General features: G+C 42.3%; 1 protein-coding gene and 1 long non-coding RNA gene across 4 annotated transcripts in view; one reads left to right on the top strand and one right to left on the bottom strand.

Moving 5' to 3' along the window:
* The first annotated feature begins 8,944 nt into the window (after positions 1-8,944).
* Positions 8,945-23,877, top strand: part of MPP7 (MAGUK p55 scaffold protein 7) — an 82,870-nt gene continuing 67,937 nt past the window's right edge. The window contains exon 1 of one of the 3 annotated variants that reach the window (XM_081164121.1): positions 8,945-9,067. The gene's annotated coding sequence lies outside the window, so the exon portion shown is untranslated. The remainder of the gene's footprint in view (positions 9,068-23,877) is intronic. The other 2 variants (XM_081164120.1, XM_081164122.1) reach the window with 2 other exon arrangements.
* LOC308569889 lies at positions 14,929-17,512 on the bottom strand. The gene is made up of 2 exons (XR_014000907.1): positions 16,877-17,512; positions 14,929-15,224 (listed from the first exon to the last, which is right to left on the bottom strand). It is a non-coding gene; the product is annotated as an uncharacterized lncRNA (long non-coding RNA).

Here is a 23,877-nt window from a genome sequence, read left to right as displayed (position 1 = left end):
TGGGTAGGAGGTTAGGAAGAGAAGAAGAGTTTGGGTTTGATATCCCGCCTTTCACTCCCTTTAAGGAGTCTCAAAGCGGCTAACATTCTCCTTTCCCTTCCTCCCCCACAACAAACACTCTGTGAGGTGAGTGGGGCTGAGAGACTTCAGAGAAGTGTGACTGGCCCAAGGTCACCCAGCAGCTGCATGTGGAGGAGCAGGGAAGCGAACCCGGTTCACCAAATTACAAGACTGCCGCTCTTAACCACTACACCACACTGGCTCTCCTGCCCTGCTAATGCAATCCTGATGAAAATTCATCCGCTTCCAAAGGAGCTTGCTAGGACCAAACAGGCACCATTGAGAAGAGGGATTCTCATCGAGACCATGGCGAGAGGAAATAGTTAGCCCCAGTGCTTTCTTTCTGGGGGGAATCAGGGGTGTGCGTGCCCCTAATCATTTTGTGAATCTTTGTACTTTTGTCCATTTACTGTATTTATTTTTCCCGTTGAACTATAAAATGGTGGTTTTCTTGCATCAAAATGAGAGTACTCCTAAAGATTTTTTTTTGGGGGGGGAGCAATGGTTAACCCCCTTTCCTTTATGCAACAGTCCTTATGAAAACTGCCCTCTCCTGCAACGCCATTTGTTTATTTATTTTGATAAAGAGCACAGCCCTTTAAGTTATGCATTTACTATCAGAGCTTTTGAAACAAAGCTTCTGCTTACTGCCTCTCTCACTCCTCTCACAGGCCCTTATTCCTCTGGTATACGCATAGCTGTTTTCGAAGCATTCCCGCCCCCCGCCCCCCTCTCAACCACTGACTTCACATCTGGAGTCTGAACTGCAACAGTAAGGAGTCTTTGGTTAAGCACTTTCTTTTCCAAGAGGTTGTTCACCCCCCCCCCTTGTGACCTCGGAAAACCCTTCTCTCAGCAGCCATGCAGATGTAAACCGATCCAGGCTGCAAGCCGAAAGCCTGAAGAATACACTTGAACAGTGTGAGTGTCACCTGAGAGCCCACTGTTTAATTATGCAAGAATCTCAGTTATGCTCTGCCAGAGCATCAGAGTCAGGAGGTTAAGAGGACTAGAACTTTATCTCTGCAGAAAAATAATAAAACATTTCAGAGCTCGGCAGAACCTTACAACAGATTAGAAACAGGCCGCATTCTGGAAACAGGAAATTCTTCATATGACAGAATCCCCCCTACCTTATTTACAGCGCTCGCTGCAATCCTATCCAGAGCTATGCATGCTTAAGTCCCACTGACTTCAGAATTTAAGCATGCTGAGACCGTAAAATAATCCTTGTGATACCAGGGTAAACATTTGCCTGCTGACAGCTTGATCTCCCTCTGTGAGAGTCACAGAAAGACCTTTGGGGATTTGCATGAGGGTCCATTAAGTTCCCTGCAATGAGCCTTGCCTGTGATGGCAGTGTGGCGGCAGAACCAGGTGAGGGGAGCATACCTGTATCTCTTGCTAAAGCAGCAAAGTTCTTTATAATTTACCCCCCAGATAGAGTTGCTCCAACTGCTGGGCAATGTATTATAAAGGCAACTTTTCTTTCTTAACAATTCTTCAGCGGCTACATTCATAACTTGAGGGGGAAAACCCTGTTTCATGGCTCATTTATGCCACAGCCATTTACTTAAGGAGGACCTCCGAAACTAATTGACATTAAAGCTTCTAGACCGAGGGGGGATGGGAAGAGAAATCTACGCATACTTGTTCTCCTCACTCCCTGATAGTCCTGGCCGCCCTGGGAGTCATCTTGTTGAGGAAGTGAGTGGAACCAGCTGTTGATGACGACTACCGTCTAGTCAGAGAGTTACAAAACCAGCAATGCTGAGGATTGTGATGGGGGTGACCTCCATTTTCATTTCTATTAAGAGTGCCTCTTGTGTGGGTTGGCCTGACTGAGGGCACTTTTTGGTGAGAGGACGGAGGACCAGGGAGGAGTGTGTGCAGTTCCAGCCTGGGCAAGAAGCAGAGGGCTCTCTGGAGCAGATTGCTCATCTGTGCGACTGATGGCTTTATTTATACTGCACTGGCAGCGAACGGCTTCGTTTTCTCCTTGGTGTTCCTGCAATACAATTTGTGGCATGGAAGTGGACTGAATGCTCATCGTGGTGGCTGGTGACTGGGTGGGAGATATTGGAGTAAATGATGCGCTTGGTGTGCGAGTTCAGCAGGATGGCTGGCATTACATAATTTGTATAGATGCAATGGCAGAATTTGGGTGTGGGGTGTTTGTGCTAGAGGGGTATGTGCATTTTGTGAGTTAGGATATGCCTTGGCAAGAAGGAAGGAATCCCTGGCTCTAAATACATTTCAAAATGAACTGCTATGTTTTTTGGGGGGCGTTGTATTGCTTTACTGCATTTCATTGTAGTTCTGTTTAATATTGCACGGCATTGTTTGCAGTTTTTTGGTTCCATTGTTGGTTATCTATTTATTTTGTACTGTACTGCATTTATTGTTTTGCAAACTACTTAAATACTGTCTGAAGTCTGTTAAATATAGGTTGAGGTCTGAGGTCTGTTAAATATCGATTGGGTCCCAAACACTGAATCTTTATCATGCCTTAGCATCTGAGCTTTCAAGTCGAGGATTAGAGGCACAGGTTCCAAGTTGCAAGATGTGGTAGGGATGGGGATCTCATGCTGTTGAGCTCCAACTCTCATAAGCCCTAGGCAGCATGGTCATCTTAGGGATACAGTGGTACCTTGGGTTAAGAACTTAATTTGTTCTGGAGGTCCGTTCTTAACCTGAAACTGTTCTTAACCTGAGGTATCACTTTAGCTAATGGGGCCTCCTGCTGCCGCCACGCGATTTCTGTTCTCATCCTGAAGCAAAGTTCTTAACCCAAGGTACTATTTCTGGGTTAGCGAAGTCTGTAACCTGAAGCATCTGTAACTTGAAGCGTCTGTAATCCAAGATATCACTGTAATAGGAACTGTAGTTCATCATCCTCTGGGGAAGTCATAGGTTTCCCATTGCTAAATGGCTGTCAGGCACACCCAGGGCTTTTTTCCAACTGGAACTCAGTTCCAGCACCCCTCAGGTGGGCACCATTGCTATTATAAGAGAACAAGGGAGGCGTTCATGTTGAGGTCTGACACCTCTTTTTCTAGAAAAATATCACTGGCATGCTTCAGCCATCCATCACAGCTGATATTACAAAATAAGCAATCCTTTACATTACAGATCTATGCCCATGCCCGCTGTCAAAACAGAGCTTTTTCAGCTAGTCTGCCTAGCCATCAGCTGCAAGTGAAAGAACAGTGGGACAGTCAACATTGCAAAGAAATGCAAGGTTTTAAGGTACTTCTCTCAGGATGTGAAAAAGAGACTCCCAAGGCTTAGGTCTGAATTTTAAAGCAATGTATATTAAGATATGAATTCAGGGCTGCACATGTCACATATTTGGTCTTCCTACAACCTAGGTAAGTAGGTAATTAATTAATTAGAGAACACACATTTTAAAGCACATTTCCACCCCAAATGAATCCTGGGAACTGTAGTTTACCACTCACAGAGATACAATTACTAGCACCCTTAACAAACGAGTTCTTTGGAGGGGACTCAGAATGTTCTTTAAATGCATGTCGTGTACCCAGTCTACAGACTATGGGCGAGACAAATCTTTCTGCCAGAGCTGCAATTCTATGCCTAGCAAGGCACGCTTCAGGCCGTGCACTGGGTATCAAGAGTCCTATTTAAAATGTGTATCGGCCTTTTGATCTCAACCCTCCATTTCCACGCTTAGAAATATAGCACTCATTTAGTGCAGTCCAGCATGCTAGCTTTTGAAAAGAAACTCAAATTGGTGGAATTTTATTGCCTCTAGTGAATGAAAGAATTTCAGCCTGCAGTAAATCAGCTAATTGTTCTGACAGCTACTTGATCATCTTAAATTAATAATGAATAAAACATATGAATATTTAAAAAGCATGGCGCTGAAAATGTGCAACACATAAACATATATTCATAATAAGGGTAAGTGCAAATCTCTTGGTTCTAAAAAATAATGGTGCTGCTATTGAAGAAAAACTGATACAGTATTAGATATTTCACATACATTGAAGAGGCTCAGGTCTTATCCGCACCTTTCTTCTGCTCCTTCCAGGTCTGTGCCCAAGCACCCCCACTTTTCTTTTTCTTTTTGCTCTGGAGTTTTCCCTGCAAAAACCCGCTCTTGAAAGCTCAGTCAGAGCAAACGTCAAGTTGTGGAAAACCCGGATTGACGTTTGCTCTGATTCAGCTTTAAATAACAGATTTCGGTAGGGAAAGCGTGGGTGGGGGGGTGGAAAGGGCTCCAACAAGGAGCATTAAAGCACAAACCTCTGCCTGGAGGGGGGGGGAGTTAAATGTGGATAAGGACTCCTTCTCTAATCACCTGTTGGGTAGATTTGTTCTCTGCTAGTGGCCTAATTGACGCCACATTGAACAAGAAATTGTTTTGCAGTGGAACTTAGTACAGTGGTACCTCGGGTTAAGTACTTAATTCGTTCCGGAGGTCCGTTCTTAACCTGAAACTGTTTTTAACCTGAAGCACCACTTAGCTAACGGGGCATCCTGCTGCTGCCATGCCGCCGGAGCACAATTTCTGTTCTCATCCTGAAGCAAAGTTCTTAACCTGAAGCACTATTTCTGGGTCAGTGGAGTCCGTAACGTGAAGCATATTTAACCTGAAGCGTATGTAACCCGAGGTACCACTGTAGTATAAAGCTCAGTACAGTGGTGCTCCGCAAGACGAAATTAATTCGTTCCGCAAGTTTTGTCGTCTAGCGAATTTTTCGTCTTGCGAATCACGAAATCCCATAGGAATGCATTGAAAATCAATTAATGCGTTCCTATGGTCAAAAAAAGTCCAAACAAAGCCAAATTTGGTACAACAACAGTTTATTAACTGCTCTTTAAAGTCACACATACTGTAAAGAGCAGTTCAAAAATTGAAGGGAAAATAAATTAACTTTATAAACAAAACATGTCTTTGTTTTTAGACAAAGGAAACAAAGTCGCGAGACGTTTTCGTCTGGCGAAACAAGCCCATAGGGAAATTCGTCTTGCGAGGCAAATTGAAAACGGAAAAACCTTTCGTCTAGCGAGTTTTTTGTCTTGCGAGGCATTCGTCTTGCGAGGTACCACTGTATTCAAAATACAAGGAAGACTTACGAAATCAAAAAATACCCACAGTCCTATCACATTTCAGGCGACACTGCCCTTCTCAAGGGGAACTGTTACTTAACCTATGTAGTTACAAGAGAAATACAAAGCTTGGCACCACTTCTTAACAACAACCCCCTTTGAATTACTCCCTCAAATAAGGGGTATACAGCCCAAATATGTTGGGAATACCTTTTTTTGTTTTTTTACATCTATATACACATTGAGTAATCTACTATGCATCACTGAGATCTACCCTTCTGGGATAGCTCCATCAGCAGATCATCTCAGGCTTGTGGGTTTGAGCCCCACGTTGAGGAAAAGATTATTGTGCTAGGTGACTCCTGAGGCCCCTTTCAGCTCTACAATTCTATGGTTCCACAATTCTACTACTTTCTAAAAAATTAAGCTACAGAATGAAACTGCACTGCTAGTGGGCTTAAGGAGAAAGTCAGAAAAATTCCCCTCCTCAAACGTTGTGTGGTTGACACTAAAATGGCATGCCTCTGGCCTTGTGTGTTCAACTGCAGCTTAATCTGCATTATTAGCTTCTGGGCAATACTCAGTGTTGTGCTAAGGAAGTTTGATCTGGTGGCTTTTGAAAGTTAAGTTGCTGTTAACACAAAAGCAGTCCTACTAGTCTTCTTCCCAGAGTGGTGTTCAACAAAGGTATAGTCACTGAAATTACTGGACTAAAGTTGGTCACATTCATTAATTCCAGTGGGTCTACTCTGAGTAAAGCTTAGTTGACTACAACCCTTGATCAGTTGGGAATGTACAGTGGTACCTCGGGTTACATACGCTTCAGAAATAGTACCTCGGGTTAAGAACTTTGCTTCAGGATGAGAACAGAAATCACGCGGCAGCAGCGGGAGGCCCCATTAACTAAAGTGGTACCTCAGGTTAAGAACAGTTTCAGGTTAAGAACAGACCTCCAGAACAAATTAAGTTATTAACCCAAGGTACCACTGTATAATAAAAGAGTTTGCTCCTACCTCATACGAGAGACACATTTTCATCTCTTCTGTAAGAAAAAAGCCCTTTTCAATGGGTTCGACACATTATTATATTTTAAGCTGTCTTATCCCTAAAGGACCAGGGCCGATTTAAAGCATCAAACATATTTCCCTTGGTGTATTGCAATTAGGCTGCCGGAAGACAGCACACAGAATCTTTGGAATATTTTGGAATGTTCATAGCTGGACAGGAAAAGGAAACAGGGAACAGTTCTCCCTGGTACATCTGTTTCATTCCACAGGCATGGGAACAAACCCAGGCTGCAGACTGTGGCTAAGGAGGAGAGAGCTGAAACAAGATGCTGGGTTCAAATGACACTTGGCTTAGGTGTTATACCATGCTGAGCTAAAAGGACCAGCAAGAAGCAAAGCAGCTACAATTTTCTCTTTGGAAGTCTGTGCATTTGCCATGGTATGTCTTAGTGTTATATGCAAATGTGGTCATTGTGACAAGGACCCAGGTTGTGTGTAGGGTGGGAAGCATGGTTTATTTAATAAGCATTAATTTAATAAGGATTTCACCCTGAATTGGGAACTGGCATGTTTGTTCTAGAGCCCACAAATCCCCTCATTAGCACTGGGCTTCCTCTACACACAGGAATGTTGCAGAAACTCTTGCCCAACTTTTTTTTTTAGCTATCCTATTTTTGGCAACCAGCAGGGCAGGCAGATTTCAGGCTTGTAGGATCTACTGTGGTTTTTACTAAACCCTGGAAGTCCACCAACTGCAACCAGGTGCAAAAATATTGGGTGGGGTGGGATGACACACACTTAAAGGTACAGGATGCTTCTGACTGCAGGCTTAACCCATGAATTTGTTTTCAGAACCTGAACTCCACACAAAAGTCCATGCCTGGTTTTGTCTCCAAAGCTTGCTTTATTTCAGCAGTCAAGGGAATTGGTTTTTGCTGCATTGTTAAACAATTGAGAATAAGAAACTCTTGCCACAAATTGTCCCCTGATCTGCTTGTACACCTTGATCCATTTATTGCTCACCAACATTAAATAGCATGATAAAATCAAGTTGATTTTACATTTAGAAAAAAGTAGGAAACAGAACAGGATATCCCTAATGCCTATGAAGGCGAGCACGGCTAGAATGCTGAAAGCACCTATTTTTTAATTAGACCAGGAGGAGCAGGGCAGTCATACCTACAGGCATGGGCATAGCCAGGGGGGCAGCTGCTCCCCCTAAATCAATAAAAATGCAGTGGACACTCAGGTTGTGAACGTGATCTGTGCAGGAGGCATGTTCACAACCTGCAGCGTTCACAACCCGCAACGCCGTGTCTGCGCACAAGCAGGTTGAGATTCGGCGTTTCTGCGCATGCGCAAAGCGCGATTTAGTGCATCTGCTCATGCGTGACCGCTGAAACCCAGAACCCATTCCGGTACTTCCGGGTTTCGGCACGTCTGTAACCCGAAAAACGCAACCTGAAGCGCCTGTAACCTGAAGTATGACTGTACTCAGCTGAGGTTCTGTCCACCCCAACATAAAACATGCCCCCCAACATAAATCCTGACTAGAGTCATGCTTGCAGGGTCTATTTTATCATTAAAACCTCTTTTTTATTTATTGATTGATTGACTGATCCACCAACCAGAGGCAGGTGCAAAGGTGGCCAGGGGTGGAGGCACAAGTTGTGATTTAGGGCTATGTACATATGCATGGCTTAAAATGCAGCCAAGCTATTTCCTCCCTGCAGTGTTTGATGTTGCGTTCATAAGTTGCTGCACACACCAAAGAGGGGGCAGAGATGTCCTCACCAGATGTGCATTACTCCATTTGCCACCTTTCACATACAACACTCCTCTGCCCCAAACTCCAATGAAGCAGCCATCTGTGCAGGTGCAACAGTTGTCTCAGATGCACGTGGCTTAGCTTTTCAAATCAGATGCAAGACGGCTTGAGAAAAAGCTCGTCCAAAAAAGGAGGCTTTTGCAATATTATAGATTTAATCCAGGCCGGCCCAAAACATTTGGGTGGCTGAGGTGAACCACAAAATGGCACCCCACGCCTTGCTGGCATAGAAGGAGGGATGAGTGAAGATGTACATCAGGAAGCGCGTGGGGGTGGGGGTTGCTTCCACTGTAGATCCTGCCACCTGAAGCGGTTGCTTCACCTTTCTTCCTGGAAGGGACAGGAGCTGGGTATGATACAAAAGGAATTGGGACCGGGAGAGACGCAAGCATAGGGACAGATGCTCCGCTGGCTGATGGGCGGGGCCAGGTTCTTCGCCTTGCTTTTTTCCTGGGAGATGGTGGGTGCAGCCTCCCAGCCGCAGCTGCACCAGGGCATCCAAGCGCGCGCCTCCTTCCAGATTCAACTCTCGACTTATGCGCTCATCTCAAGAGGCGGCTCGGGGAGAAGCAAGCAAGGAAAAATGCGTCAAGAAACAGAATTCACAGCCCCGCGCTGCCCCGTCCCCCACCTCCCGCTTAGAGACCACCTGGGAACAAGAGGCCAAACACGCCCGTGGATCTGCCTAGCGGACCTTGCTAACAGCGACTCCCCACCTAGCCTCACGTGACAGCCTCCAGGCGTCGCGCGGCAGTCAATCAGGGGCCAGCTTTGCGCTTCTTTCCCCAGCCAATGAGGCGGCCGCGCTACGCAAGGCGGGGAGAACACCTACCGCGGCCAATCAGAGCGGCAGTGGCCTGAACAGCGGGGCGGGGCAGGGAAGGCGCCACGCCCCTCCTACTCTCTCTTTCTCTCTCTCTCTCTCTCTCCGTCCCGGAGCTCCTCCTCTTTCTCAAGGGGAGGGGTTGCTTTTGGCGGTTTGGCTCCGCCTGGGCAGCCCAACCCGACGGTCACCGAGCGGCGCGGCGAATGAATAAGGGGCTGCGGAGCTGTCGCGGCGGCCCCTGGAGCGGAAGGGGCGCCGTTGGGCGCTGAGGTAACGGGGAGGTCTGTCGCCGGAGATTCGGGTGGGATTCTTCTCCCTACCTCCGCGCTTTCGCTTTTGCCCTGAGGGGAGAGAGGCTGGTGCTGGGCGCGCGGCGGGCAGATGGGGTTGCGCTGCTCGGCGGACGGACTTGGCGGCGGGGCGGGGCTCGGGAGAGAGAGAGAGAGAGAGAAGTAAGCTGCTCCCTTGACTGACGGACGGAGCGTCCCCCTGGCGCGTGAGCGGGCGGCGGTTGGGACGGTTGGGAGCAGGTGAACAGAGCTCAACCGCCGCCTCCCTCCTTCTCTCCCTCCCTCCCACAGGCGTGTTTGTACTCGGAAGTCAGAAAGCAAACAACAACAGCGCGCCGTGTTCCGCGGGTGCTTACTAACCCCTAGTAAAAGTCCGCTTTCCCACGAAGGTGAGGGACCTGCTGGTCGTGGGAATACCGTGCGGAGGGAGAGAGACGCGTGTTGCTTCCTACCTCACGCCTCTCCTTCCTCGTGGCAGAAGAAGCTGTCTCTCGAGTCCGCGCGGGGGGGGGCGTTGAGGGCGCTGGGTGTGGATAAACCCACCCCCACCCCGCTCCACTTCTCGCATCCTCCTGGCGAAGGTGTGCGGAGCTGCCAGGTGGTGAGGCGGTTATGTAAAGGGAGCCTCTGAGTCTGCCTCAGAAACAGAGATCTTTTGCGGGAAACGGCTGTGGAGCAGTAGGAGAGTGCCTGCTTTGCATGCATAAGGTCCCTGCTTCAGTCCTTGGCACCTCCAGGTCTGGTCCCCTGTTTGGAAGGCCAGTGCTGTGACTTGGTTCCTGTGTTGCAATGCCCTGTCATCATTGCTTTGGGACAGTTTTATGGGAAGTGATTCACAAGTGAAATAAGTACCCTCAGCGTCCTCCCCTCTTGCTTGCTCCAGCTTGGGGTTTTGTGAAGAGTTGGAGTAAGGTTTCTGGATTTAATTGGAGTGGAGTTACATTCCTGGTTGTACTATGAACCCAGCAGATACTCTTTATGAAATGAAAGGTATTGGCAGGTCAAATTTGCTTTACAATTCTTGTTATCTAATTCTAGGGGTGTAGGGTGAGGCAGTGACTGCTCACTGGAAAGGTGGGTGTTGCTTTCCACATGTGAGGGGAAAGCATTCATGCTCAAATCTGCTTTTCATTCCTTGTTACACTTGCCAAGCAAGATAGGCCAGTATTACAAATAATTTTATTTGCATGCTTCTTTTCCACAGTTCAAATCATGTTCAAGACGGCTTACAACATGAAAAAAGTAACATAACGAAAGTAGTCACAAACAATAAATAAAGCATTTTAAAAATACCATTATCTTCATATCACAGATGGGAAGGGGATTTTGGCAGCTGAAAGATATAATTTGAACTGAATGGTCTACTGGCTGGGGCGCTTTCTGGAGTTTCGTTCCTGCTCCTAACTACTGCAGTATACACTGAACCTGGGTCATGGCTCAGTGGTAGAGGACATGCCTTGCACCCAGAAGCTCCCAGGTTTAATCCCTGGCATCTCCAGGCTGGATTGAGAAAGGCCCTATCTGAAACCCTGGATAGCTGCTGCCAGTCTGTAGACTGAACTCAGGTTCATATCATGGTGTGTTGGGCAGCCCTTGAAAGTTAGCAATGGAATATTAGCAGATTGAGATGTACAACATGGTCATCTTCAAAAGCAGTTCAGTATGGTTAAGAAGTGATTGATTCTGACAGATCAGAGTGAGCCATGATTTCTAAGAGCATGGGACTTCTTCCACTGTTAAGTTGAGATTGCATCTTTGAATTCCCGAATAACTTCTTGAGTTGTAGTATTTAGTTGATCAAACAGCTTTTTAAATTATTTCAAAGACTTTGATAACAAGGAGCAGGTTTAAAAATAATAATTCATGTCTTATTCACATAAGTACAACTCCATGTGTGTTGGAGACTTCTATCACCCTGAGGGATAGCTTTTTTATATTTGGTGCCTGGTTTGATAGTTACCTGAACGATGTAAAAAATGATAGTATGCCTCTTTCTTCAGAACCAGTGTTGTTGTCTAATCTACATAAATTTGTATGAATCAATTAATATACAAGTATGATTTTTAAGGTTTCTTTAATTGAATTTTTCAAGCATCATCAGGAATATTATTATTTTTTAAAAACAACAACAAAACTTCCACAGGGAAGGTTTTAATTCAATTTTAAACTGCCCTGCCCCATTTTGTTCACAACTGAAGAATTTGTACATGTTAAAATCAAACTGAAAATAGCATGTGGTGTGGTAGTGCAAAAACATAACTAAATAGTAGTACAGTAGCTGTATATTTCTTTGTTAAACCTAGCCCAAAATTTCTGGAAAGTCTGACAACTTCATAAATCATAAGACTTGTGAGAGGCATACTTTTGTGACTAAATTACTGTGTGGTGTTATGCTATGTATCTAATCCCACAAGTCTAATATAGGCCATCACATCTGAGAGGTGTACTCAGAAGTTTATTTAAAAAACTTTCCAGTGAATTAACCTATGAAGAATATTCAAGTTTTATTAAGATCTGCTGAACGGGTTGTGGCAAAATTATAAATGACTAGGTTTCTCTTGAATAAAACACATTAACTTGATTCAGGTTGCAGGTGACAGAATCAAACTTTTTGATATACTGTAATATAGCAGTTTCAATCTCAGTCTCAGTTTGACCTTAAAATGAGCATTCTTGAACCAAGGAACTTCAAAGCAAGACTCCAGTGTGAAATGACTGAATCACAATTTACTGAGAAATTTAATTCTAGCACATGTGGGCACTTTGGTGCTGCTAAGTGAGCAATTTGACGTTACCCCCCCCCCCCAAGCACACTCCATTGTCTTTCAAGACAGAAAAATGCAAACAACATTAACAGTTCTTTGTAAATGGCCTCTGTAATTAATTAGGTTTAAGCTTCTAAATTATCACAGTTTGCATCTTCTACATTTCAGTCCTTTGTTTTCACTACTTACTTACTTACACACACACCACACCTAACTGAGAATAAAACTTCATGCATATGATAAAGTGAACTCTTGTCCATGAATGCAGTTTGTGGCTTGGTATCATGTCCAAATGTGGTTAATGTAATGCCATCTTCAATGCCTGATAATTTAGACTGGATTCAATCAAGTGTATTAAGCACAGGAAGAAAGATAGTTACATTACTTTTGAATGTAGTACATTGTATTTTTCTTTAAGTGTTAAAGTTTTATTTCCATAGCAATACATTGTATACATTGTGTCATTGTACCCACTTAATTACTCAATATTAGGGTGGATTAGTGAAACAATGGTTTAAAATACAAAGGGAAAGAAGACCAATTGAGAATACTTCATATTTTTAGTATTTTTGAAAAGAACAAGATTGCTAATGTTAGATAACTGGATGCTCAAAATTATTTCAAGTAGTGTTAGGATTATAGTGCAATAATTGCTTTTTTATTGTTACCCAGATGGCTCAGTGGATGACATCTGTGTTGATTTGCCAGCCCCTTGTCCCCAATATCAAGACGTAATATATAAGTACACTATTTAGACTGTTGTGTTGATGTTTGTTAAACAGATACTTATAAAAAAAGGCAGCCTTTCTTAAAGAGGGCTGTAAGTTTAATTCTAAGGTACTATCCTTGCATTAAGAGCAGATGTCATTTACATCTGGTTATTTATTTTAAAGAAGAAATATTCTATTGAGCCTTGAAATATCAGGGTTTTTTTAATTGCTTTTTTATTCACTCTGTTCCATATTAATTAAAGGATTTGGTTGCTTATGATTAAGTTACAAAGCAGGATAACTGGCCTCCGCTTGAGCTAATATGGTAGCTAATATATATCAGCCGTCAGGTTGTAGACTCTTGCTCTTCTTACAAAGTGTGTGTACTTCATGCACAGATGTTGCCTTTATTAAATTTGACTAGGCTTCGTTGTACTTTATATTGATTGTGTAATAGCTATTAATCAGCTCTTTGTCATATTCATTTTTATCTCTTCAAGTGATTTTCTGTTAGCCTGTTAACACCACCACCTCATATTGCATTTTGGCATTCACCCATGAGCACTTCTTAACCTCATGCCCCAGCATTTTTTTTCTGGCCAAGTGTGAGAAAAGGCCCTGTTAGCATAGCATACTGTTAGTAAGTATTATCACTCACCCTTCTTGCTCCATCCAAACTAAATAGTACACTTGTACTAAGCAACCCCAATATAGTCAATGTAACATTGACTATGGATCTTGCCAGTTATCTGCAAGCTGCAATATATTTGTTTCCCTTTTCTGTTTATACAGTGGTACCTCGGGTTACATACACTTCAGGTTACAGACTCCGCTAACCCAGAAATAGTACCTCGGGTTAAGAACTTTGCTTCAGGATGAGAACAGAAATCGTGCTCCAGTGGCACAGCAGCAGCAGGAGGCCCCATTAGCTAAAGTGGTGCTTCAGGTTAAGAACAATTTCAGGTTAAGAACGGACCTCTGGAACGAATTAAGTTCTTAACACGAGGTACCACTGTATATGACTTGCACTATGGGGTAGAATTTTTATAGTTCTAATCTTTGTGTTGAGGATCTTTTGATTACAGTTACTAGCTCAACATGTCCATTTGATTCAGAACATTTTATATTAAGATGGGCATGCATAGCTAAAACTTTATTGATTTGGCATGAGTGGGGATGTTCAAGACACATTATCCACACAGCTATTCAATTTTGAATTGTATGTATCTATGCAGCATTGAAGAGCTAGATTCTGATAATTCAGGAAGTGTATTTCAGATGGAGAGAGGAAGTTAATGGGAAATTGCATTTGCTGGTTGGTATTCCCTTGAGTAAAGTAAGTGGTTGTGCTATGAAATAATACCTGGGTCCTTTAGAGAAACAAGCTGCCCAACATCACCATCTGCACTGTTGCTTTCCTATGCATGAACTGTGACCTCTTTCATATAATCTGCTTCCCAGCTGTCTTTCTGTTGAAAGTGGACTTTTACAGGATGGGGGGTGGGTGGGTCCTGAACACAAAGAGAGGATTTGAGGTCACCTGTCTCCATTGCAATCCAGGGTGGGGTGGGGGAGTAACAGACATGGTAAGGGGGAGAGAAACCATGTAGATCTGGTAAAACTTCTCTAGCGGCTTGTATAAGCATTGGGTGATGGCTGCATTCTGCTCCAGCAATGTTTGTGCATTTCTCATGACATAGTTATTTTCTATCTACTTAATATCACATATATGCTAATAATGCATTTATTCTCCAAGTGTAGGTTTCTGGAAACTCATGTAGCTTTGTAGAAGTCCAAAAACCTTTGCCACTTCCTCTTAAGGTCCAGGAAATTTTGCTGAATGGAACACTCTAACTTACTTTCCATTTATCTCTAAGCTACTGAACATGCAATTTACAGCATTCCAGCAAACATTTATATCCAGTTATTTCATCCAGCAATATAGGAAATGCTGAAACACTGCAACATTGAAGATGACAAAAAAATGTTCATCCGGTCCTTTTAACTGGTCTGATGTACAAATTCCATTATCAACCCACTTCTACAAAAAGAGTTGCATCCATTTTCAAATCTGGATTACCCACTGTTTAGTAGCCCTGACTACTTTTCCCATTCCTAGGAATCTCTTCACCTATTTACTACTACTTCCCCATTCTGCCTATCCTGAAGCAGCCCTACTGTTAGCCCAAGGTACAGAATTTGCTTTGTATCCACTTCTGGCTATGCCTCCTTTCCAGGATGCCTTATCAGGAGATGTGAGCCACAAAAATTGTTGCATTCGCCTCAGTCAACATCACTTAAAATTAAGGGGTATGACTGATGGCAGTAGAGACAACAATGACAGGACACCTTACATAGCTATACAATTAGCTTCATGCCAGATGGGCTGAAAGTATTTAGTTTTGAATGGGAGGGGCAACTGAAACAAGAGACAAACACACATTTTTTCACTTAATGTGAAAAGTGATGGAATGGTAAGAGCACTTTGTTGCTGGCCAGTTGGCAGCTTTCCAGGAGCTGTATTCCGATCCCTGCCTTCCAGTTGTTGGTCTCTGTTCTAAGTACTTGGTCCTTCTGGCTTCTGGGAAACTCTCACTTTTCCACACCTCTGCACATGTGCTCTTCTTTGCAGATACTAGTAGATTGCAGTTACAAAGCACACCTATAATGAACAGATTAATACAGGACATGTAAATTTATGTTACATATGTTGCATATGTATTTTCACCTGCTAATAGATGTTACATGGGTTAAGGAACTTTTACCACTATAATTCACAAGTGAGGTAATACATATTCTAGATACTTTTCTCTTATGTGGTAACAGGAATTTGCTGTGTCTATTTGCTACTTGGAACATTTTTTGATGGAGGGTTAAAGTTTAGTACTGTGCATACTGGGTGGGTGACCTGTATAAAAGTACAGCAGTCCTTTTGCTTTATATACATAGTCTGTTTCCTTGGTCATAGTGTTTTACATACAAACTCCCTTGATACTATCATTCATTTCATTGAAGGAAGCAGATTCTTTTGCACATCTAGAATTGCTTCATTTGTTAGCCTGGTTAGGGCAACAGGTGGGTTCTTCATGTGCCCATGATAACATCTATTGCTAAGAGGGCAGGGGGAGACTTCTCAACATTTGAAGGAACTTTGCCAGTATCCTAATTTATTCCTAGAGTGAAGTGGGAGTTTTCTATCTATCATAAATATGCATATAGTGTGTACTTGGACACAAACTTTTTAATGTGAGTTTATACAAGTTTTCTTGTTAGCAGATTTCAGTGACGTATTCATACAATGCATGATTATCTATTGCGATGTCCTTCAAAAGTAGTGTTTCAGGGCAATTTCACCAACAGGCATGTATGTTTTCTTCTCCACTCTCATCCACACTAGTCCTCCACTCACCCCTACTGCTCATCCTGCACATGTGCACATACTTCTGCAGTTGAATTAAGAGCACTTGTAGTTCAATGCTAACTATGTTTACTCAGAAGTGAGCTCTGATGAATTCAGTGGTAGTTAATCCCAGTCAAATGAGGTTAAGACTGCAACCTTGAACTATAGCCTTTCCCATCTGCTTGGAAACATCTCTCCATACCCCCCCCCCCCAAACCACAAGATTTTTTAGAAATGTGGGGATGACAACACAATGCTAGTTCTTTCCCTCACTGCAGGATAAGTTGCTTGCATGCCCTATGATTCAGACATGGCCACGACTGTCCTGCCAGTCATGGAGTAACCCTCTACTTTCTTTCCAGCCATGAAATGAAAGTTGAAGGGAGGCAGGGATGCTTGCCATTTAGAACTCACCCACTCACCTCCTTCCCACTTCTGGATGACAATTTATATGAATAGAGGGTGTGGTGTGGTGGGGAAGATAATCTAAGAATCAGAATGGAGACTGAGGAATCTGGATAATCTAGAAGTCCAGAATACTGACAGACCACACCCACCACAACATTACAGGACTAGTGGTAAACAAATGATGGAACTAAGCACCGAGTTTTATGAAAAATAAAAATGGATTTCCCCCAAAATGAAAATAATAATAATATAGGAAGCATTGCAACATTGTCTGAAAGCACTGTGAAAAAACAAGGAAAGGGGAAGAAAGATGGACCAAACTAGACAGTATGGATGCAATCAGATGGTGATGGGTTGTGGTTTTTTTTTTGTAAATGACCATCACATACACCTTCCTTATGCATATTAGAATAATGATTTGCTGGTTCTCTTGGTGCATTAGTTGTTTTTGCGTAAAGAACTACAGTTATTCTTTTTAAAAAGATAAGAATAATCATGTGACTTACTGTATTCCAGCAAGAGGGAATGCGCAACATTTCAAAGTCCTGGTTCTCAATACTGGCAAAGTATTTAGAAGCTGGTTTTTCCAGTTGTCTTGAATGGGAGTGCCCCTCATGTTACAAGGAAAAGTAATGACTTGCCATTATAATGTGTTGCAATAACAAAAGATAGAGTCCATATTTATGTAACTGTGTTCCAAACATTGTCCTAAAATATCAACAAGGATTCAATATATACGGTAATCTTGAAAGGACAGCTTAAGGTCATGCCAGAGTAATAAGATGTTTGAATTCAAGCAGTCTGCATGGTGTTGACTACTTAATAATAACTAAAATAATTAGTATTTACATAGTACTGCTGAGTGTTCAGAGTGATTCACATGCATTGCCTTGTAACCCTTACAACTGTATAATTATGCCTGTGGCATAATTCTGATGTCATGTCAATTCTTAATTCTTTTTTCTTTGCAAAGCTTAACAATGGCTTGGTGTGGCATCGGAACTGGCAAACCATGATTTTTGTCACCCTTGACAGAGTTGAGAATGCCAAGTAAGATAGAAAACAAACACATCTGAGTATCTTTTGCTAGCTTTCCTCAAAGTATGCTTTTCAACCTGCTCTCGCTGTTGGTTCCTTGAATCTGACTGCTTCCAATGCAAGATCAAGAGACCAACAATCCACCCTGTTGAAAGGCATATATTAGGACACAAAAGTAACCATGACAACAACTGAAATACAAATCTCTACCTGTAGACCTTTCATCTGCTATGTTTATCCTGTAGCCCCACTTACCTAGTTTCCAAATACATAATGTTCCATATTGAGGACAGCACATATTATGTCTCATGTATTTTGTGTGATCTAGGTATTTTCCTTAGTGGTCTTGATGCTTATTTGATAAATCCCCATCCCATTCTGGATTGCAATGTAAAATGAGTTCAGCAGATTTGGGATGGCCAAGGTATCCTGGATGTCTTGACACTTTTGCTGCTTCCTTCCAGAATTCTTGGGCCTTGAAGGACAAGAATGCTTTACCATGGGCTGATAATAGAAACACATATCTTTTGCCTGAGGAAAACTATCCTTAGGATATTCCAGAATTTTCTAAAGGGAGCAGTTTTTAACCAGTTGCATTGCTAGGTTGCCTTTTACCAACTGTGACTGGTTCTACAGCTGCGACCACCCCTGGACTGGGAAAGTCTTGCCACAGTAGTTCATGTGTTGGTTACTTCAAGACTGGATTTCTGAAAGGTGCTCCATGTGGAGCTTCCCTCACACTTGATCCAGAAGCTGCAGTTAGTGCAGAATGCTAGCTAGGATAAGATGTGTGAATTGGGGTTTGCCCCGGTTCTTGATACGGTTAATGCAAACTATGATTAAGTTTGACATCTGAATTGAGTTTCTGATATAGCTCCTTTCATTTTATTGATTTCTGAAACAGCATGGCTACCTTCTATTTTGGTAATTTAATTCTGTTACTGTTATATATGGGTGCTAGATAAACATACATTGACATTCACAGTATGCATAATAAAATACAATAATTATGAAAATGTAACATGCTAATGAAAAACAGGATTAATAGGTAGAGCTAACAAAAAATCAAGTGAGTTTTGTCTTTGCATCGGTATTGTTTTAGCAGTCAAGGCCACATTGCTTGAAACATTTTAATTTGTGGGAGATTTCTTCTGTTATATAGGCTTCACAGTGAATTAACAGTACCATCTGTATTTGACATGTGAAACCTTGTACTGTGGAGTGTTGGATTGGCCTATATTTCAGTTGGCACAGTCAAATGTGATGTGTGTCTTCTGTGTTGTAGCATAGTTCAGCTTATGCTAATTTTCTCTTGAATTTGATAGTAGTTATGATCATGTTCTGTCCTCTCAGTTGCTGTAGTCAAAGAAGTGTAAGTTGAACTGGTGCACAATGAAATAACAGGCAGCTCTGTTTATTCTTAGCTGTAAAATGCCCCTTACTAGAGAGAAAAGGGTTTATACAAGAAACAGCTACATAGTATTCTTTTGCCTTGAATTGTAAAGTTTTGATACTTTGTAAACTCTAGAAGGCTATATCATGAGGTGGAAAATTAATGAAAGCTTCAAGCTTTCTTTCTGCTCAACAGAATTTGGGCAATAAATATGTAGAGTCCTCATCTTACCAAGGCTTGTCATACTAAAATTCCTAAAGTGTGAATGAATGTTTAGCTACCAATTTAAAAGTCAATATGATAGTATTGCAGAAGCAGAATTAAGCTTTAGCTTGCTACTGGGAGATGTATGTTTTACTAAATGCTTGTTGTTCCTTGTCTGACTGATATTTAGAACAGCATGTAGAGAATATTGTATCTCACTGATATTCTGCTTTAAGTTGGCAGCTGTAGGATGGCAATGAGCATGACCATGATTGGTCTGCTTTATACAGTATGGATATGGGTTAAATGTCTTTTGCAACTTGTATAAGATTTATTTTAATCCTCTCTTAAGTCTCGAACTATTTCTTCCAATTTTTGTTGGAATGAAAATCTATGTTCTGATGCTCTCATTTTAAATAGGTTATTTGTGTTCTTTCATTTGTGTGGATTTTAACAGGCTGGATAACCTGCATGGTGCCTGCATGGATAACTTGTGGGCTACCTGCATGATATTAAGCAGTCGGGAAGATACAGCAATTGTTGCTTCAGTTGCTTCTTCAAGCTACTGAAGAAATCTCTAATCTAAAATGAATATTCGGAGTTACAATAGTACTGTAGCCCTGTTGTAAGGAGAATGTGTCATTTGCTTGATACTGGTTGTTACTGATCTTATGCTAATGACTGTATGAATCTTGAGATGAGGAAGTTATAGGAACCATTTGTTTGGCTATTAGGGATCGTAATTGGAAGGACCTTGTCAGTATGCTGCACTTGGTAGTCTCTCTCTCCTCCCTGCTTCCCTGGTAAGGACTTCATACTGTGTCTCTAGTCAGAATACTTACCGTAGTTTTAGCTTGCTCTATGAAATGTTTTCACTTTCTGCTTGGACTCTTAAAGATAAATTATTTTACTTACTTGAAATCAGGACGCAAAGTTCCCTTTTCTGATGGTATTTCTGATTGCACTGGGAGCAGTGCAATGATAGTAGAAGTATTCTATTTAAATTGATTAAGAGCTATATGGGATTATAATAGTTCCATCCCAATCTGACCTCCATGCTACTCAAGTTGTTTAGTAATTCAACTGTTGACTGAAAAATGCTGGAATGGCTTTTCCCCCCTCTAGAGAATGGAGTGGGTGGTTTGTTTTCTCCACTGTTTTTTCAGCAAGTGTCAACTGATGATAGATCCTTGGCAGCCTAGTTTCTCTCAAATAGCTATCTGCATGTACAGCAAAGGTTTCTGTTGTATGCAAAGAAAAATGGTTGTCCTTCCTGTATTAATATGAGATCCTGCCTATAAAATCTTTCATCTTTCCCACTGCTGCATTTGTTGCCCACCCCAGCAATCCTGATCATGGCTAGATGCACCCTGCCAGGTTACTAGGCTGCCTCCATGGTTGCCACCTCTTGTCTCCTATTCCTTGAAGCAAATTTCCAGATTTCCCCCTTCCCAAAATCAATACTTTACAGGAGGGGGGGGGAGAGAGTTGGCAACTGACTACTAGATAATTGAAATGCGTTGACAAGGACATTAAAGTTTTGAGAACATGGACATATACTCTTATTACCCAGCTTTCAACATAAGGAATTTGTTTCTTGCCTCTGTCATTCTAACAAAAGGTCAAAATGGTTGCAGTGGAACAGCAAACTGAATTCTTACAGCATGATTGTAGATGGCATGTTGTACAATGATATTTTACAAGTTGTTCAGTTGTAAGTTGACGTTGCTATATATTTATAAAGCATACTAAATTATTTGAGGTTTGTTGGTAGGATTTTAAGATTATCAGCTTTGGTGTTAATGACATTTGAAGGCAAGACCTCCAGATAGCAAAAAGGAATTTAATAATGAAGTTCAGCCAAGTTGTAGTAAACTCTCAGTAACTGGACTAGTGCCAAATAAAAAGCAGAGATTAGAAAGTGAATACGTTAACAGTGCATAGCCTCTTCACTATAACCTTTAAGATGGTCCACCCACAGAGACTTACGGAATCCAAGGGACTTTGGAATGCTCTGCATGATTTCTCAGGAGCCAGAGCTGGCAATCCTCTTAAGGCCTTGCTTCCACTATGGAATGGCAATATGTGTCAGGGAGCTCCAAACTGTGAAACAGGTCTGATGCCCCTTCTTGTGGTAGGATGTTTAAGAGGGTACTGGCTATCCAGACAATCTGGGAGGAAATAGATTGTCTTACCCTATTCTGGTCTGGGCTCAGACCTGGTTTTGAAACGGAACCAGCCTTTATTGCTCTGATGAATGAACATTTTCAGTAGAGGGATGGGGAGTGTAACCCTCTGCTCTTGATCTCTCTGTAACTTTCATTGCTGTTGATCATAGTCTCCTCCTGGAGAGTATTTGTGAGTCGGTTGCACCGTGTGTTTTTTTGAGGGGGGCGGGTTGTGTAGCAGGATACCACAATGCTATTTAATATCTATATAGAGCTGCTTGGAGCAATCATTAGAAGACTGGGGCATGGCACCCATTTCTATTTCTCTGTTACAGCAGAATCAGGAAGCCTTACTGAATACAGTGGTGCCCCGCAAGACGAATGCCTTGCAAGACGAAAAACCCTCTAGACGAAAGGGTTTTCTGTTTTTCGATTCGCTTCGTAAGACGAATTTCCCAATGGGCTTGCTTCGCAAGATGAAAATGTCATGTGAGTCTTGCGATTTTTTTCGCTCCCCCCCTCTTTTGCTAAGCCGCTAATAGCCTTTTAGCCGCTAAGCCTTTAATAGCCGCTAAGCCGCTAATAGCGCTAATCCGCTAAGCCGCTAATAGGGTTGCTTCGCAAGACGAAAAAACTGCTAGACGAAGAGACTCACGGAACGGATTATTTTCGTCTTGCGAGGCACCACTGTATGTCCTGCTCTCCTTGTGTCCTTAGTGCTATTTCTTTGCTCTCCTATCTTTTAAAGCTCCTTTTTAATCAGATCTGTGAGTGCTTTGTGATACTGACACACTGCATATAAACAGTCCAAGTTTTATGTGAAGCAAAGCTGAATCCTGTGACCTGGATAAATTATGCAAACGGGGAAAAATGCATAATTTACTTTGTAAAAATTACATAATGATGCAATATTGCTCAATGTTGGGTTTGCTTATCAAGGTTAGAGGAAAAGTAGGATTGTGGGTACTAAAGCCCCATGCCTAGTCCCTAGAAATCATGTTCAACTGCCCTTTCTGGCTATGTATTACACACTCTTAAGCGCTAGAGTTGCATGTATATGCAAAACAGATTCTCAAGAACTGAATTATGTGCCCCAAACCATATTCTGTGTCCCCACATGCAGAAGCTCTTGCCTTGAGTAATTGGGTCAGTTCCCATTGAAATTTATTTCTAGTAGCAATTATTTACATTTCTGGGAAATTCTGAGCATTGACTCTAAGCCTGCTAACAATAAGTCTGCTATAATGCTTCATGTTCCCTCTATATTACCCTGTCCTGAAATAGTTCTGTCGCTAATACTACAAAACACTCACTGAACACTAGTAAATGCCTGCATATACTTGTATAATGCCTTGTACTCCCTGATGCTCTTTGTTCCTCAGCAATCATGGCTGAAAGGTAACCATAAAAATATTATTTGTGTTAGTCTGCACACTTAAAAAATACTATTTTGTGTAAGAGTGACTTAGTAATTATTTTGACACTGTTTCATGTTTTGATTTCAAATATAGGAAGTGCATTACTGTTATGATGGGAGGACTGCATAATTGCTTTACTTCTGGTGTACCACAGTGATTAAGAAGTGAGAGCCAGGTAGTTCTTGATTGAGAGAGCATTTTCTCCACAAACTCAGTGATGGCCTTTGACAAGCTGCTATGATCTTAGACTCAGTTCCCCATCTGTAATTTGAGGATAATACGGGGCTTTTAAAAGGTTTAATCGTAATAATAGCTCCCCCACCATGTTTAGGTGTTTAGACTCCCCCACCATGTTTAGACTACTGGATTATGCATCCCCACCATGTTTAGACTACTGGATTATGCATCCCAATTCTATTTTAATCCTTATTCATGATTCATTGTCATGTGTCCTGATATATTATTACCCAGTGTATCTGAAGCAGTGTGAATGCTAAAAGTCTAGCTGTTTTACACCATATTGAAGAGAATGTTGCTCTTCTTGCTCTTGTCTTCGCTTGTTTCCAAGTGGGAAAGGGGTTATGGTGTAGTGCTGTTTTTCATTGAGGCTAGTTTATACCTGATTTATGCTCTGAGTGCCTATGAATCATTTCTGAACGATCCTGTCTTGTCACAGCAAATTGAGGCTACTGTGTAGCTCCAGCATGACAGTGCTACATGCTCTGATTGGAACACTTCCTCTTAAGCAATCACCAGTTGTTACCTGGGATATTTGTTGGATATTTGTGTCCTGTTCAGCTGTGGTGAGAGACTGGTTGTGTGTAAAGAGTGGAGTGCAGGAGAAAGCTACCTGACCCACTCCAGGTGAGAGACAGGGAAGCATTTGCAACAGCTCAGGTAAGAGGTGAGGTGGTTTCTAGCTGCAACAGCTCAGGTAAGAGGTGAGGTGGTTTCTAGCTGGGTTTCTAGCTTGTATCTCTTTATCACTGTGATTAGAGGTGGATTAAGGAATGCATGTGTCTGGGCCAGGTGGGGTAGGGATGCCATTCCTGTGATGGTAGATAGGGGGAGGTATGGAGTTGGATGAAGGTATATGGGTGGAGGAATACTAGTTACACCAAAGTCCTTGCCCTTCTGCTGCACCCTCAGTATCTCGGAATCTGGAGATGCCAACCAGTCAACTCTCTGGGCTTGTGGCTTTGCTGCTGAATGCCAGGTCTCTCCAGAATAAAACACCTATTATCCATGATTTGATTGTGGATAAGGAGATTGATTTGGCAGGTTGC

Source organism: Podarcis bocagei (assembly GCF_964188305.1).
Source record: "Podarcis bocagei genome assembly, chromosome: 12".
NCBI classification, from domain to species: Eukaryota; Metazoa; Chordata; class Lepidosauria; order Squamata; family Lacertidae; genus Podarcis; species Podarcis bocagei.
Note: the sequence above shows the minus strand (reverse complement) of the source record. Positions and strands in the feature narration are given on the sequence as shown.